Raw genomic sequence first — 17,848 nt, 5'->3', positions numbered from 1 at the left:
GGTTGGTATCACCCACTCAACCTTCTGCTGGCTCTGGCTCCTGCACCTTTTTAAGTTGGACGCTGTAATTGGAATAAATGTTATGAGGCCCCTGATCTACTGTTGCTGTTTTTTCTTTTGTCTTTATGGTCTGTACGCATTCATCTGACATCACTGAACACATGCAAATACCGTAGATTGTGCAGAAAGTAATTATATATATATATAAAACATAGCATGTATGCTAGATGGCAGACAACTTATGATTTCTAACCCCTACATAGTTACTCTTTTAAGTGGTAGGAGACATTATGAAATGAATGATGTACTACTGGAGACGTTAAGGTTGCTTTTGTATTAAAGCCAAATACAATAAGGCCACAGGTTCCAGTAAAGGTCACGTTTATTACCTGGATGTATCAGTTTTACATTTTACATGCAACTACTGCCTGTCTATTCTGTGAGGACCACAGATGGGCAAATATTCCAAAGAGCACAGCAAACTGTTACCATCTTGTCAAGGGAGGTAGGTTGTCCTTGAGTGGCTGCTTGGCAGAGAGACAGTGGGATGGTGGTCTGAAGGATGGTGTACTTGTTCTTGACCAGGCCGATGACTCCTTCCACATGGATCCTGATGGCAGCCAGTCCCCTTGTTGCTTCCAGTTCCAGTGGATGCAGTTGCTGCTTGCCTTTGGTGAATGCTTGTATTTTCCACTGTACACAATACAGGCCAACCGTATCTTTGACATTGAAGCCTCTACCTGCAAGAATTACATCTCCTGGTGAGAATTTCTCAAGATATCCACAGTTTTCTGTGATGTGCTTGTCGCTTGTAAGTCCACCCCAGCCATTTCACACAAAGGATATAACACCCTGTGGTGTTATTGATATCAGGTATTTTACAGCGTTGTGATGCTTGTACTGAGAGTATGTCTGTGCATGAGCTCTCAAGTTCTTTGGCTTCTCTATAAATATTTAAAAACAGTCAACGATAGAAGTGCAGTTGCTATAGTTATCCCTGAAACAAATAGGCAGACTGACCTGAATTTGTTCTTTTGATGGCCAAAATATGAGTGGTGACAGTCTAACATACATGACATCTAATGTACTATTAAATATTCTGGCAACACTTGTCTTAGACATACGAAATAAATAGACCAAAAAAAAATACAGAGGTAAATTGAGCCTCATTCTCATCAGTGTTAACAGAAAGCTCTGAAAGGGAGTCAGTCTTGGACTAGCTTTCAGAAAACCTGACAGAAAGGTTATGATGAGCTAAAAGGTATAAATAATAATTAGCTAAGTTAAAGGCAAATGTAACTTACTGGTGGCAAAGTGTTGACTGAACAATCTGGAGTTAGAAGTTGGCTGCCAATGGTCCCTTCTGATTGAAGCCAGCCATTTACTCCACCAATCTAGCTCCTTTGGGATTGAATAAAATTGTAGTCCAGGGTTTCTCTGATGACTGTTGTTACAGCCAACAGCACAACATATTGTATGAACTTTTTTTCTTAACCCAGCCACTGAGGATGCACAAGCCAGTGCATTCTTAGTGCCGGTCCCAAGCCCGGACAAATGGGGAGGGTTGCGTCAGGAAGGGCATCCGGCGTAAAATCTTTGCCAAATCAAATATGCGGATCATAAATAAGATTTACATACCGGATTGGTTGAGGCCCGGGTTACCAACGACCGCCACCGGTACTGTTAACCAGCAGGGTGCAGGTGGAGACTATGCTACTGTTGGGCGAAGGAGAAGGAGAGGGGGAAGGCATTTCCAGAGGCAGGTAGAGAAGGGGGAACGGTAGGCGTGTGGAGGTGAGAGTCAGAACTTTGAATGTTGGCACTATGACTAGTAAAGGGAGAGAGCTGGCTGACATGATGGAATGAAGATAGGTAGGCATACTGTGTGTGCAAGAGACCAGGTGGGAGGGGAGTAAGGCCAGGAGTATCGGAGGTGGGTTCAAACTCTTCTACCATGGTGCGAATGGCAGGAGAAATGGGGTAGGGGTAATTCTGAAGGCAGAGTATGTCAAGAGCGTGCTGGAGGTGAAGAGAGTGTCAGACAGAGTGATGAGTATGAAGCTGGAAATCAAAGGTGTATTGCTGAATGTTATCAGCACATATGCCCCACAAGTTGGGTGTGAGATGGACGAGAAAGAAGAATTCTGGAGTGAGTTGGACGACATGGTGGAGAGAGTACCCAAGGAGGAGAGAGTGGTGATTGGAGCGGACTTCAATGGACATGTTGGTGAAGGGAACAGAGGTGATGAGGAGGTATGGAGTCAAGGAGAGAAATGTGGAAGGACAGATGGTGGTCGATTTTGCGAAAAGAATGGAAATGACTGTGGTGAATAACACAGGGTGATGTACAAGAGCAGAGGAAAGTGCACACAGGTGGACTATATCTTATGTAGAAGGCGCAATCTAAAAGGGATTGGAGGCTGCAAGGTAGTGACAGGGGAGAACGTAGCTAGGCAGCATCGGATGGTGGTCTGTAGGATGACTTTGGAGACCAAGATGAGGAAGCGAGTGAAGACACAGCCGAAGATCAAATGGTGGAAGTTGAAGAAGGAAGACTGTTGTGTGGAGTTCAGGCAGGAGTTAAGACAGGCACTGGGTGGTAGTGAAGAGTTGCCAGATGGCTGGGCAACCACTGCAGAAATAGTGAGGGAGACAGCTAGGAAGGTACTTGGTGTGTCATCAGGACAGAGGAGGAAAGACAAGGAGACTTGGTGGTGGAATGAGCAAGTACAACAAAGTATACAGAGGAAAAGGTTGGCAAAGAAGAAGTGGGATAGTCAGAGAGATGAAGAAAGTAGACAGGAGTACAAGGAGATGCAGCGTAAAGCAAAGAGAGAGGTGGAAAAGGCAAAGGAAAAGGTGTGTGGTAAGTTGTATGACAGGTTAGACACTAAGGAAGGAGAAAAGGACTTGTACCAATTGGCTAGACAGAAGGACTGAGCTGCAAAGGATGTGCAGCAAGTTAGGGCAATCAAGGATAGAGATGGAAATGTGCTGACTAGCGAGGAGAGTGTGCTAAGAAGGTGGAAGGAGTACTTTGAGGGGCTGATGAATGAAGAAAATGAGAAAGAGAGAAGGTTGGATGATGTAGGGATAGTGAATCAGGAAGTTCAGTGGATTAACAAGGAGGAAGTGAGGGCAGCTATGAAGAGGATGAAGAGTGGAAAGGCAGTTGGTCCTGATGACATACCTGTGGAGGCATGGAGATGATTAGGAGAGATGGCAGTGGAGTTTTTAACTAGATTGTTTAACACAATCTTGGAAAGTGAGAGGATGCCTGAGGAGTGGAGAAGAAGCATACTGGTACCGATTTTCAAGAACAAGGGCGATGTGCAGAACTGTAGCAACTACAGAGGTATAAAGTTGATCAGCCACAGCATGAAGATTTGGGAAAGAGTAATAGAAGCTAGGTTAAGAGGAGAGGTGATGATCAGCAAGCAGCAGTATGGTTTCATGCCACGAACGAGCACCACAGATGCAATGTTTGCATTGAGAATGTTGATTGAGAAGTATAGAGAAGGCAAGAAAGAGTTGCATTTTGTCTTGGTAGATTTAGAGAAAGCATACGACAGGGTGCCGAGAGAGGAGGTGTGGTATTGTATGAGGAAGTGAGGAGTTGCAGAGAAGTATGTAGGATTGGTGCAGGATATGTATGAGGGAAGTGTGACAATGGTGAGGTGTGTGGTTGGAATGACAGATGGGTTCAAGGTGGAGGTGGGATTACATCAATGATCGGCTCTGAGCCCTTTCTTGTTCGCAATGGTGATGGACAGGTTGACGGACAAGATCAGGCAGGAGTCTCCATGGACGATGATGTTCGCGGATGACATTGTGATCTGTAGCGAGAGTAGGGTGCAGGTTGAGGAGAGCCAGGAGAGGTGGAGGTATGCAATGGAGAGAAGAGGAATGAAAGTCAGTAGGAGCAAGACGGAATGAATACCTATGCGTGAATGAGAGGGAGGACAGTGGAATGGTCGGGATGCAAGGAGTGGAGGTGACAAAGGCATTTGAGTTTAAAAACTTGGGGTGACTGTCCAAAGTAACAGGGAGTGCAGTAGAGAGGTGAAGAAGAGAGTGCAGGCAGGGTGGAGTGGGTGGAGAAGAGTGTCAGGAGTGATTTGCTACAGAAGGGTACCAGCAAGAGTTAAAGGGAAGGTTTACAAGACGGTTGTGAGACCAGCTATGTTATATGGTTTGGAGACATTTGGACATCAGTTTTCCATGGAGCGGGTCCTGGATGTAGTGCTGAGGAGTGTTTTTGCTGTTGCGCTCCTTACACTGTACAAGCTTGTCACAGTCCTTAGCGATGTGGGTAGATGATGCACAGCACTTGAAACAGATATTTTTGTCTTTCAGATACGCCTTTCTTTCATCCAATGTTTTGCCTCTGAAGCTGCAGCACTTTCTCAATGGATGAGACTTGTTATGTAGTAGGCACTGCTTATCAGGGTCACCATCCTTCCTTACTGCTATAACGCTGCCACTGTCTTCACCATTTGTTGAGATTTCTGTCTTTCTTACAGCTACGATGTTGTCACATGATGTCTGGATGAGACACTTCTTTCCATTCTGGCAGCAAAAAAGGTTCCCATTGTTATGCTGGCAAAGCTTGAGTCATTGTGTGCTTTTGCCTGTTCACAAACAAACTTCACAAAGGCTGAGAATGAAGGTTATGACACTTTGTGTTGTTCCTTATAGCATGATCCTACTGTGACCCATTTTTCTTGCAGGTTATACGGTAGTTTCTGGACTATTGGAGTGACCCCTTGAGAAGTATTGAGGTGGCAGCCTCCAGTTCCATAAGGATGTCTCCTCGTTCCCTTAGGTTGTACTGCTGTCACATTATATTCGAATATCGAATTTAATTTCGAATTTGCATAAAAACATGAGATTCGAACGTAAATGGGGAAATTCGAATTGAATAAATAAATAAATAATAAATTGATTGTACTTTAAAATTATTAATTAATCAATGTCAAAAATTCCAAAAGTATGCTACGGCAAGAATTCCAGCTCTAATTACCCATAAGTCCATTACCCATAAGTCCATGGAGCGGAAACGTAGGCCTAGGCTGCAGCCAGAAACGAGAAAATGGAGGAATTTGGTGCTGCCGACAACGAGCCCGATGAGCCGCATACCAGAAAGATCGTCACTCCAGAGAATCTTAGGAGTGCGATTGGGAAACACTTTGGTTTTTGGAATGTAAATGGAAAGACTGAAAACAAGGACAAGGTAATATGCAAACTATGTGAGCGTGAACTAGCATACCATAGTTCCACGACCAACCTACATGCAGTTCCATCATCCGGCCGAATACAAAGAACTGCAGGACCCTGCTGGTGCGTCTGCTGCTGCTAAACAACCCAGGCTGACAACGTTTTTCTCACCTTCGGCTGCTCTGTCCTCTACACGAAAAGAGGCGATCACTTCACAACTCACCAAATTCATATGTAAAGACATGCGGCCAATAAGCATCGTGGAAGGTGGAGGCTTTAAAGATTTTCTCCGTGAAATTGAGCCACGTTACGCTATCCCGAGCAGAACCACAATAACTAAAAACATTGTGAAACTCTACGATACTACTTGTGAAAATGTACGCCAGATACTAAGCGATAAGGAAATTGCACTCACTACAGATGGGTGGACGTCTATAGCCACAGACTCTTATGTTACAGTTACAGCACACGTAATGTCGGAGGCATGGGAACTGAACGATTTTGTCCTACAAACGAAAGACTTGAGAAGTAGCCACACTGCAGAAAACGTCGCGGAGTGCATTTCTGGCACACTGAGGGATTTTCACATTCCCCGTGAATCGGTGATCGCAGTCACAACAGACAATGCACATAACTATGTGCATGCAGCTGTGGAGAGGTACCTTGATACCGTTAACATACCTTGCATGGCACATACAATCAACCTAGCTGTACGTAAAGGGCTAGACGTCAGAGCCATAGACACGACAATTAGCAGGCTAAAGAAAGCAGCCGCACATTTCAGCAGGTCACCTACCGACAGCTACATATTGGAGGATAAACAGCGTTTGCTGGGCTTGAAAACTGATAGATTAATTAACGATTGCATCACGCGATGGAATAGTACATATGAAATTATCTGCAGGGCATCGGAACAACAGGCAGCTGTTGCAGCTAGCTGTAATATTTGAGAAAAAATGGTCAAATCTCGAACTAACCACAACTGAATGGTCCATGGTCGAACAGATGCGTCAGAGGTGGAAAAAGTACAAAAATATTGTACTCAAGTAAAAGTACCAATACTTTGATGAAATATTACTCAAGTAGAAGTAAAAGTACTCATCTGAAAATGTACTCAAGTAAAAGTAAAAAGTAGTTCATTTGAAATGTACTTTAAGTAAAAGTTACTTAGTTACTTTCTTTGTGTGGGGTGTGAGGGTAGTAAGAATAGGACAAGGGGTCAGAAATCCATAACTATTTTGTTTTTAATTAAAGAACAAGTGTAACAAATGTAAGCGCAATAACAACAACTTCAAAACAACTGAACTTCTTGTTCAGTTTAAGTAGCATCTTAAAGTTAGTTGAGCTCATCCATTTAGTGGTACAACATTAAACATGCTTACTCTCACGTTTTCTCTCTCTCACTCTCTCTCACACGCACACACTCTCCCTCTCTCTCCCTCTCACCCTCTCTCTCTCTCACACACACAGGTAAAAAGTACAAAGTAATGCCCACATGATGACGCTCATAAGTGTTGCTACAAAGTCAAACTGACATAAAGGAGCAGCAATATTCCAGAGGAGACATGCTTGTGTGTGTGTGTGTGTGTGTGTGTGTGTGTGTGTGTGTGTGTGTGTGTGTGTGTGTGTGTGTGTGTGTGTGTGTGTGTGTGTGTGTTTGTTAACCGTCAGAGAATGAGAATGTGTTAATGCCATCTCCACAGCTGCAAGAGCGCTATAGAGGGCATGTGTGTGTAAGTGCGATAACAACAAAGAATACCTACACAAATGTAAGTGTAATTACAACAACATACATGTCAACACCAACAGCAACAGCTGTTATACTGCAAATCAAGGCCGCTAGTTTTGTGACACCCTGAATCACCTGTAACCTAGTCTACAAACTTCTTGTTCAGTTTAAGCAGCTGCTGATTTTCAAAGTTAATTGAGCTCATCCATTTAGTGGTAAAAAACATTAAACAGGCTTGTGCACGCCTACTTTCTCTCTCTCAGAGAGGTACAAACTACAAAGTAATGTCCACATGATGATGCTCACAAGTGTTACAAAATTAAAGGAAATAACATAAAAGAGCAGCAATATTCCAGAGAGGAATATTGCAAATCAAGGCCACTAGTTTTGTGACACCCTAAATCACCTATAACCTAGTCTACAAACTTCTTGTTCAGTTTAAGCAGCAGCTGATTTTCAAAGTTAGTTGAGCTCATCCTTGCTCGCTTTGCAGTGAACAGTAATCCAGCACAACTGAAAAGCCGCTCGCAGGCAGCTGAAGCAGGCAGGCCAGTGTTGAGTTTCAGAGAGAGTTTTTTTAAATTTGGAAAGGAGTTTAGCAGATCCATATCGTTTGGGATACAGGCTAGGTACCCTTCCAACTCCCCTGTACCTTCTGACCTTCTGGACTTCATTGAGGAGAAGAAATCATCTTCATCTGAGGAATGTTGTCCAGCTTGCTCCACTTCCACCTCTGCCATCTGGTCAAGGTGTTGTCTGACATAAGCCAGACCTGTCGAGTAACAACAACACATTTCTGACAATTAAGACTTGATTAATTTACCAAGAGTGCACCATAATGCATAATGCCTTATAGCACTGACCACATTGTATTGAGTATAAAACAAAGTAGATCTCCAATAAACTGTTGAAAAGCAGTTTATTATAAGATGCAATCATACCTGTTTCTATGACATCAGGCCTCTCTGTCCAGGTGGTCTTGAACTTCGGTAGAAGTATTGCTGCCGCAATCAGTTCTGGGTCCATCATCATCTCACCAAAACGCTTTTGGACACCATCCTGAATGGCTTTGATGAGTGGTAGACACATCTTGGATGAGGTCTCCTGCCTTTTGAGTTTTGCTTGTAGCTGACATATCACTGAAAGAAGCCACCCTAAGTGTGTGTTGGTCTCTGACTGAAGTATGTTCAAGGCCTTTACCAGAGGTTTCATCACTGAGCAGTAATCAGTCAGGAAAGCAATTTCTGCTTGAGTCAGCCTGGCATAAATAGAATACAAACAACTGTTAGGAAATCAAGCAGGAAAAGTTGTTTCAAGTATGTAAACACACATTCACACTTTCATACTGTTGAAATGCAAATTAAAACTTACGTTTTCAATTTGAATTATTCACAAATATTCCTGATTGCGTCCTCCCCTTTCTCTTGTATGATCTGTATGATTCTCTCCACAGCCATGAATGTTGAATTCCACCGCATTTGATTTGGTTGGATGAGCTGGAGTCGGCAATGATCTTCCACAACTTCTGCTGCCATGTATGAACGACCCGTCTTGTTCCACATGGCTTGACATTTCCCAAAGCCTGCACGTGATAGTCTCTTGTATGTGTCCATCTTCTTTTCTGCTATCTCAGCATCTGTTGTGGTAACTAAGTTGAGAAGATGGCATGCACACCTTTGGTGTGTAGGAAGTTGGTACTCCAGGCCATTATCTTGCTCCAGGATGCTGAATGTGTCCAGGTAGTTGGCTGTGGGCTCATCATCAATTGAATCTCTGTCCGACTCAGCATCTGATTCTGCATCCTCAGACTGGCTCTGTTCTCCGAAGACACTAAAAGCTTTAACGAAGTTTGAGCCACTATCTGTTGTGGTTCTCACCACTTTGCCCCTAATTCTATACTGACAGTGTATGTCGTCAAGTGCTCCTGCAAGGACATCAAAGGTGTGGGACCCTCTTAACCTCTTACATGCAAGCGCAGCTGATCTCCTCTCAAAGGTTTCTTCATCCACCCAATGACCCGTCACCCCAATAAAACTTTGCTGGTGTGCAGTCCAACAATCTGTAGTGGTGGCAACGTAGCTCACTTTACTGAAATGGGACATGACATTCTTCTTCATCTGAATGGCAGATGCCTCTAATCTTGTCCAGACAGTGGGCCTGGAAATGACCTTGCATTGTGGATTTAGCGTTGTCAAAAGTTCTTTGAACGCAGGTTGTTCAACCAAACTAAATGTATGAAGGCCCTCACATATTAGCCTAATGATGATCTTGTCGATCTTGCCTTGTGGCACACGGCGGTTGCCTCCCACTCTCGTGGCATCTTTTATATTTGTTTGCTTGCTTGGACTTGGTGGATTTGCTTGGTGGGTTTGCTTCCCTGGCTTTGCTCGGCTAAAAGCCAACTGTTTCGATGGATGTTTCCTCTGTGAAAAAAAAGAAAAGGGTATTATCAGTAGAGGAATCAATGTGGTGCTTATTAAACACACTGAAATTAAAACTTTGATAAATAAAAGTTTTCTATTTCTTTAGTCATCACATTTTGTCTATTACATTGTATTAAGCACAATATGCCACAATCCAGAGGGCATTACAATGCTGCACCCTTCCCAACAAAATCAATGATTTGGATTTGAATGCTAAAATTGAGATTTCAAATCAACATCAAAAGCCAATGTGTTTCTATAGCCTACCAGTATTATGATACAGAGGAAGGAGACATATCAATGCATGTGTAATCATCATAGCTGCTTGCATGCACACAGAGCAACAATCACCTACTAGTGATCTAATCCCTTGTCGTCGATATGAAGGAGTCAAAACAATCTTTTCTGGGTCTGCCTAGTAGGCGGGGAGCTACGAGGCCTTACCGTGCAGTCGTGCACCCTCCTTACAATCGAACGAAACCAACTTTTTTTGAAAGGTCTGACCATGCTGAACATGTTAACAAATGTTAACATTGAAAATTTTGAGTTGCACGTCATGTTTCAGGTACTCAATGCATTTCAATGTATTTCCCTCCATTGGCTCTCCACGAGCAAGGGGAAGGTGTGACATCTGTCTCTGCATGTTTAATCACATCTAGAGGACACAAGCTTTTGGAAAATGTATGGTTTCAGTGGTATTATTGGCTTTCCATAATAGTAGAGGCCAAAATTTAAAGTCTTTCTATTTGATTTGCCTTGTAAATCGAGTAGAAAGACTTTACATTTTGGCCTTTATTATTTAGAGAAAGCCAATCATACCACTAAAACCATACATTTATCACTAGATGTGATTAAACTTGCAAAGACAGATGTCACACTTTCCCCTTGCTCATGGAGAGTCATGTTCCTGTAATTGTAATGCATTTCCAATGGAGGGAAATGCATTGAGTACCTGAAACATGAAATGCAACCCAAAATTTTCAATGTTAACATTTGTTAACATGTTCAGCATGGTCAGACGTTTTTAAAAAAAGTTGGTTTCGTTCGATTGTAAGGAGGGTGCACGGTAAGGCCCCTTAGCTCCCCGCCTATAGTGGAGGAGCGCTGAGTGCCCTGTAATGTTGGTTAGGCAAAGTGCCTCACACTACAACCCTCTCTGTTAACACAGTTGATACATTTGATTTGACTGTAAATTCAAAGACACAATCAAATTGAAACCCTTGGCAATTTCGACGGGGTAACACCGACTATTCATAGCAGCTAAATTTAACCAAGGCTAATTTCCCCGAGTCCACTCAAGACTACTAGCAACTAACAGCTAGCCTTTACACACTCAAGTACCAGGGGCTAGCTGTTATGCAAATTTAGCCAATGTCCTAAAGACTTAAACAGACTGTAAATATACATTACGCGTTTTGTATCTGTTTGAAGTACGATAAACATGCGGATTGTCGGCTGGAGTGAGTTCATTTGGTACTTAATGATGTGTCACGTTTGATTATGTTAGCATAGCAGCTAATTAGAATGTGCTGGCTAGCTCTTCTACTGTCAATGGTTGCAGGTGCTAGCATAAAAATGCCCACGAAATGGGGTGAGCCTGGGTTGGCTATATTAAATAAAACTACTAATGAGACAGCAGAAATACTTACCAAAACATGCTTCTGCAGATTTGAAGTGGAGTTGTTGAAAGCAGACAGGTACTTCACTGCTGGGAGGCACATCTTGCACTGCATGATGATGCTGTTGCCTTTCCTACGCTTGAACAAAAAGAAATCTTCCAAATGTGGCCAAGGATTTTTTTCTGCATCTAGTTCTACAGACTTCGATGTTTCAGCTTGAGCTTCATCTATCATTTCTAGGTCCGGGTCTTCTGGACCGCTGGCCGCTGGCCGTGCCTGCTTTGTCGACCTCCATTCTAGCACTAAAAACTTCGTGCCCACTAACCTAGCTTGTCCGCACGTGCCCTCTATGTTCACGCGCCAGTGCTAATCACATCATCATTTGTCACTGTTGGTTCTGGCCATTGGTTTACTGTCTATGGTGCTGGCGCGTATTTTCCCCCTGTAGGTTGAATTGTTATTTTTACTCAGTAACGGATAGGATTTATAAAGTAACTAAGTACAATACTTGAGTCAAAACGTACTCAAGTAAAATACAAAATACCGATTTTAAATTGTACTTAAAAAATACAAAATACACAAAAAAAGTATTCAATACAGTAACTTGAGTAAATGTATTTCGTTACTTTCCACCTCTGTGCGTGAAATACTTAGACCGTTCAAGATTGCGACTGAGCCTTTGTCAACTAACAAATATCCCACAGCTTCTGCTGTATTGCCTTTACAGCATGTACTACTACTGTGTCAACTTGGCTCACCCATTCCTAATGCAATGCCCAGCTTGAGGGAAATGACCGCAAAGATCGACACAGATTTGAGGAAGCGTTATGACAAAAATAACGAAGCAACATTCATGTTATTGAATAAAGCAGCATACCTGTATCCCCGCTTTCATAGTTTAATGCATTTATCAGAGGAACAGAAGGACCAAGTGCACGCAAACATTAAAGAAGAAATGGCCGTGAGATTTGAAAGTGGGACAGATGAGCATTCGTTAAGCTCAGACACTCACGCACGAAAAACGGCCCTGACGGCAATGGGCGATCTGTTTGGAGAAACATGCAAGGGAAGGGGTGAGACGAGAGACAACCAAGAAAATGTACTGCACCAAGAGATGTGGTCCTGCCGAAGAGAGACAACGATGCCAGCAGACAGCAATCCTCTTCTGTGGTGGAAGACGCTGGGTAGCGCAAAATATCCCCACCTGGCGCAGCTTGCAAGAAAGTAGCTGAGTGTTCCCGGGACATCAGTGCGTTCTGAGCGAGTCTTTTCCACAGCTGGGAATATTGTTAACAAGAAGCGCTCCGCTCTTGACACTGAACACGTTAACCAATTGATATTCCTGGCGAATAATTTGTAGCCTCCCAGTCCAGTTAGGCCTATGTGTAGGCTATGTATAATCGTATTTACAAAGGCCACATAACCCACTATTTTTTATTTTATTATTACTATTATTATTTATTTTAGTTATTTAGTTTGATGGGCTTGCCTAGGCTCCTTATAGACCACGTTCTGTCAGTAGCCTACGTTACATTGCCATGGCAGCGCTGAATGCAGCCCAATTGCCGTGAGGATTATTGACATTATTATTACTTTTTTGAGAAGCATACTCTGTGGTAATTGTTTTTGAAAATATGGCAACATTTGACTTCATAATTTGCATTAAACTTCACTAATTATTTCGACCGAAATATGTTGTCTGTCTGCTTGTCCCCTCTTGTGGATACAAATGGTAAAACGCATGATCAAAATAATAACTGGTCAATAAATTACGGGTTATTTTTAGTCTTGCCATTTTAAAGACCGTTTTTTACGTGGAAATTCGAATCCAAATTCGAATATGGGTACAATTCTGCCACGAATATCGAATATGTTTTTTTCTTAAAGTGACAGCCCTATTAGGTTGTGGTTATCCCTGGCTGTGATTTTGGGGTAGGCATCAACTTTTTTGAGGAGCGCGTTTTCAATCACTTCAGGCGAACCATAAATGTCTTCCAGTCTCTGCCACACCTTCTTGAGACCTGTACTCGCATTGTGAATGTTCACCATTCTGATTCTCTTAGCTTGCTCAGACGATGATGGTCCAAGCCATTTGTACAGCAAGTCAAGCTCTTCTCTTGCGGAGAGTTTCAAATCATCAGTGGAGCTGAGGAAGGACGTTTTCCATGTTCAGTAATTCTCAGGATGATCGTCAAACTTTAGTAGACCTGAACACACCATCTCCCGTCACATTAGGTACCTTGTCAGGTCCGTTGCAGTCAAGTGAAGTCAATTTTATTTGTATAGCCCAATATCACAAATTACGAATTTGCCTTAGTGGGCTTTACAGCAACACAACATCCTGTCCTTAGACCTTCTCACCGGATAAGGAACAACTCCTAAAAAAAACCCTTTAACAGGAAGAAAAATAGGAAGAAACCTCAGGGAGAGCAACAGAGGAGGGATCTCTCCCCCAAGATGGACAAGTACAATGGATGTTGTGTTTACACAATTTACAGAATACAACATTGAAAGAGGATAACAGAATTATAAAATTTATGAAGAATATGATGCGCAGGATGCCAAGCAGTGTCCAAATGCCATTAGAACAGCCCAGGAGCCAAGCCATGCGACCAGCATCACCATGTCAAAAAAAAACCAAAAGAAAAAAAACCAGGATAACAAAATCTGTATAGATTTATTAGATATATAAAAAGAAAATGTGATGAGGGGAATGCCAAGCAGCATCCAGGTGGCAACAACTGTCACCACGGAGACTGGGAGGAGGACCAACTGCACGTGCACACAAGGGAGACTCACATGACACCATTCACACACAGAAAAAGAGAAAGGAGAAGACATCATTCAGAGTGAGAGAAAAGACGTGAGACAAGAGAACAGTTTGCAATAATCAGTCATAATCAATTAAGTCATCAATTAGTCATAATCTATATGCTATAATCTCATCAACAGAACAGTGCTTGGTAAATTCATTGAGACAGAAACCAACCCACCATGCAGTACAGGTTGTGAAAGCACTCAACATAAAAGCAACCAATTGTAAGTTAAGGCAAAAAGATGAGTTTTGAGTTTGGATTTAGAGGACTTCACAGACTGATTGTCTGATGGCAGCAGGCAGGTTATTCCACAAGAACGGGGCCCGATAGGAAAAGGCCCTGCCACCAGCTGACTTCTTCTTAACTTTGGGTATGCACAGGAGCCCTGTATTTTGAGAGCAAAGAGCTTGAGATGGAATGTACAGTTTAAGGGGATCAGGCAGGTAAGATGGGGGATGGAAGATTTTATAAGTCAGCAGAAGCACCTTGTATTCTGATCTAACATGGATAGGAAGCCAATGAAGGGAAACTTTCCTCCAGTCTTGTACGTCACCCTGTGTTCCTCCCTCTTCTTTAAATATGTATTCACCACAGCCATTTCCATCCTTTTCGTAAAATCCACCACGATCTGTCCTTCCGCATTTCTCTCCTTGACTCCATACCTTCCAATCACCTCCTCATCACTTCTGTTCCCTGCACCAACATGTCCATTGAAATCCGCGCCAATCACCACTCTCTCCTCCTTGGGTACCCTCTCCACCATGTCATCCAACTTACTCCAGAATACTTCTTTCTCGTCCATCTCACACCCAACTTGCGGGGCATATGCGCTGATAAATTTCAGCAATACACCTTCGATTTCCAGCTTCATACTCATCACTCTGTCTGACACTCTCTTCACCTCCAGCACACTCTTGACATACTCTTCCTTCAGAATTACCCCTACCCCATTTCTCCTCCCATTCGCACCATGGTAGAAGAGTTTGAACTCACCTCCGATACTGCTGGCCTTACTCCCCTTCCACCTGGTCTCTTGCACACACGGTATGCCTACCTTTCTTCTTTCCATCATGTCAGCCAGCTCTCTCCCTTTACTAGTCATAGTGCCAACATTCAAAGTTCTGACTCTCACCTCCACACACCTTACCCTTCCTCCTCTCTAGCTGTCTCTGGAAATGCCTTCCCCCTCTCCTTCTCCTTCGCCCAACAGTAGCATCGTTTCCACCGGCACCCTGCTGGTTAACAGTACCGGTGGCGGTCGTTGGTAACCCGGGCCTCGACCGATCCGGTAAATCTTATTTATGATCCGCATATTTGATTTGGCAAAGATTTTACGCCGGATGCACTTCCTGACGCAACCCTCTCCATTTGTCCGGGCTTGGGACCGGCACTAAGAATGCACTGGCTTGTGCATCCTCAGTGGCTGAGTTACCAACCACACACAACGGTAGCAAATAAGCAGGTTACAGGCTCTAGAACAGGGATAGGCAACATGGTCCAGAAAAGTCCGGCGTGGGTGCAGGTCTTTGTTCCAACCAAGGAGTTACACACCTGAGTCTACAAATCAGGGTCCTTAGCAAAGACTATTGGTTGACTAAAAGAATCAGGCGTGTAACTGCTTGGTTGGAACAAAGACCTGCACCCACAGCGGACCTTTCTGGACCATGTTGCCTGTCCCTGCTCTAGAACGAACGAGGTACATGCGCTGTACGGCTCATAGGCGCGCGCTGCGCACTAGTTCAAAGTCAGAGGCAGGCGCTGTCATATAAGCTAACTATTAAAGGCAGATCAGCAGCCGACCCACCTGCTCTTCTTTCTGTCTCACTCTCACTCTCTTCACCAAGTTCGCCCGCAGCAACATTTGCTACCTGTACTGCTGCCTCTTCCGCTGCAAGCTGTGCCTCACTCTCAGCCACGGCACTCTCTTCGCCCGCTGCTGCAGGCGGTGCCTGCTCCATTTTGCCATCCCCGGTAACGTTAGCTGAGGACTCGCGCCGGCGCCACCAGTAAAAAACGCTGTTACTTTTGGATACGCTTCCAGGGCTTTTGTCTTTTCGAGTGTACGGCGTCTATTTTGCGCCCCACTTAATTTCGACGACCGTTTCATTTTTTTTGTGGTTTTGTTTTCTGTGTTGGCTAGTGTAACGGGGGCAGTCCTATGCTGTTCTATGCTGGTCAGCCTGCTGCACGCCCATCACTCTCATCAGTAGCTCTGCGTTGTGTTCTATTTTGGGTGGGGCCCCAGGTGTTGTGGGGGGCCCTCAGTCTCTGATCATCATCATCATGATCAAAGAAGGAGGGGGGACACACAGGACTCTACTTGGCCCACCTTGCCATTTATTTTGGTTTCAAACCCTTCGACAAACGTCCAGTCCTCCAGCGGGAGCGGTGTTTCTTACGGACGTGGGGGTCGAAGCTCAACCATTGCCCGGACTTCACTCGTGTGTGTTAGAAGGAGAAACCGTCCACGGGACTCCGATGTAAGAAAGGATAAACAAGTATTTTATCCCACAGCTTGCAGTATCTTCTTACAGGGATACTCAAGGTTACGTTCTCCTCAACCAGCAAACCTGTGCTACGGTAAGAAACACGCGTGGCTCGGCTCGATCGCTGCTTGAGACTCCTCCCACCAAACAAAAATGGCCTCTCCCGCGTGCGATATTATGAACCCTACATCCAGCGCTTTACCTGTGCCCCCGTCCATAGGGTTAGTGGTTGTGTCAGGAAGGGCATCCGACGTAAAATTTTGCCAGATCATTATGTGGATTGACAAGACCGCCATCGGTGTTGTGCCCTCACAGGGTACCGATGGAAACTGTCGACTCTGCTGTGGCGACCCCTGGGAAACAGGGAACAAGCCGAAAGAAGAAGAAGACATAGGCCTCGCCAAAATCCCGTTTCTGGCTTTGTCACGTGTGCGCCACCGTAGCAACGCGAAAATATGTTGTTATGGGGTTAGCGCTCATCAAGGAAACGCTGTACACCCACAATTTAACCTGTCTAAGTTATCCACAATCAACATTAACGTTTTTAACTCAATCTTTGCTTGCTCCACGTTTGAGCATAGGATACTTCACCCCTTATCATGACTACAAACAAAACGAGCTCCTATATTGTAGTAATATGACTTTTACAAGTCTTACACATTAGCGCCACCTTCAGCTCTTGCACATTAGCGCCACCCTCAGGAAGATGACATATTTGACTCTGTCGTGATGTAATACTCAATGTAACCTTTTAGCTGGGGTTCATTCTGATTCTTTGTCTCATCAAGCCTCAAATGCATCACAATTATAATACCAATAACGTATCCAAGGAGCAGAGGCAGACCTTGTAACCTAAAATTGTTAGGTTAGTCAACTTAAGGCTATTCTTTCCCTCACAATCATAATTTCAACCCCATGGTTCACTTTTTAGACGATTCATAAGTTATGTAACTTAATATTTTGATTATTTTTAATCAAAACCAAAAATAATCTAGACTTCCTGCTTAATTTCGTTTTCAGGGCAAACACTTAAATCATAAGACAAACATCCTAGTCATGTCTTTCATTTCATTTACCAGAAAGTTTACATTTTCTACTATTAGCCTAGGCCTATAGTGTATAGTGCACAGTGTTGTATAAAGAAGGCCTGCTGAAAAGCTATAGGCTACTTGGGTAAAAGTAATGAAGTATCAGACATCGAAACTACTCAAGTTTCAATGAGCAATGAGGATCATGAACAGAGGAGAGCACATAAGACTGCCATTTTAATTATTATTTTGCCACTAGGGGGAGAAATTTACTAACTTTGGCGACCCCTCACTCTCGACAGGAGCGACTGCAATAATTGAAAATACCACCATTCATTTAGATAAAAGCAGATCTAAAAATAGGGTCCAGGGTCTTAAAAATTGAAATTCCCCTTTAAAGAAGACACGCCATGGATTTCATGAAATTTATTACAATTTTGACTGTATTATTACAATTCTAAAAGGAGAGAGAAAAAAATCATTAGGTTGCTACTGCATTTATAAAGGAGATTGGATGTACAGTATATCAC

The sequence above is a fragment of the Lampris incognitus genome, chromosome 14 (assembly GCF_029633865.1).
Source record: "Lampris incognitus isolate fLamInc1 chromosome 14, fLamInc1.hap2, whole genome shotgun sequence".
In the NCBI taxonomy this organism is placed as follows: domain Eukaryota; kingdom Metazoa; phylum Chordata; class Actinopteri; order Lampriformes; family Lampridae; genus Lampris; species Lampris incognitus.
Note: the sequence above shows the minus strand (reverse complement) of the source record.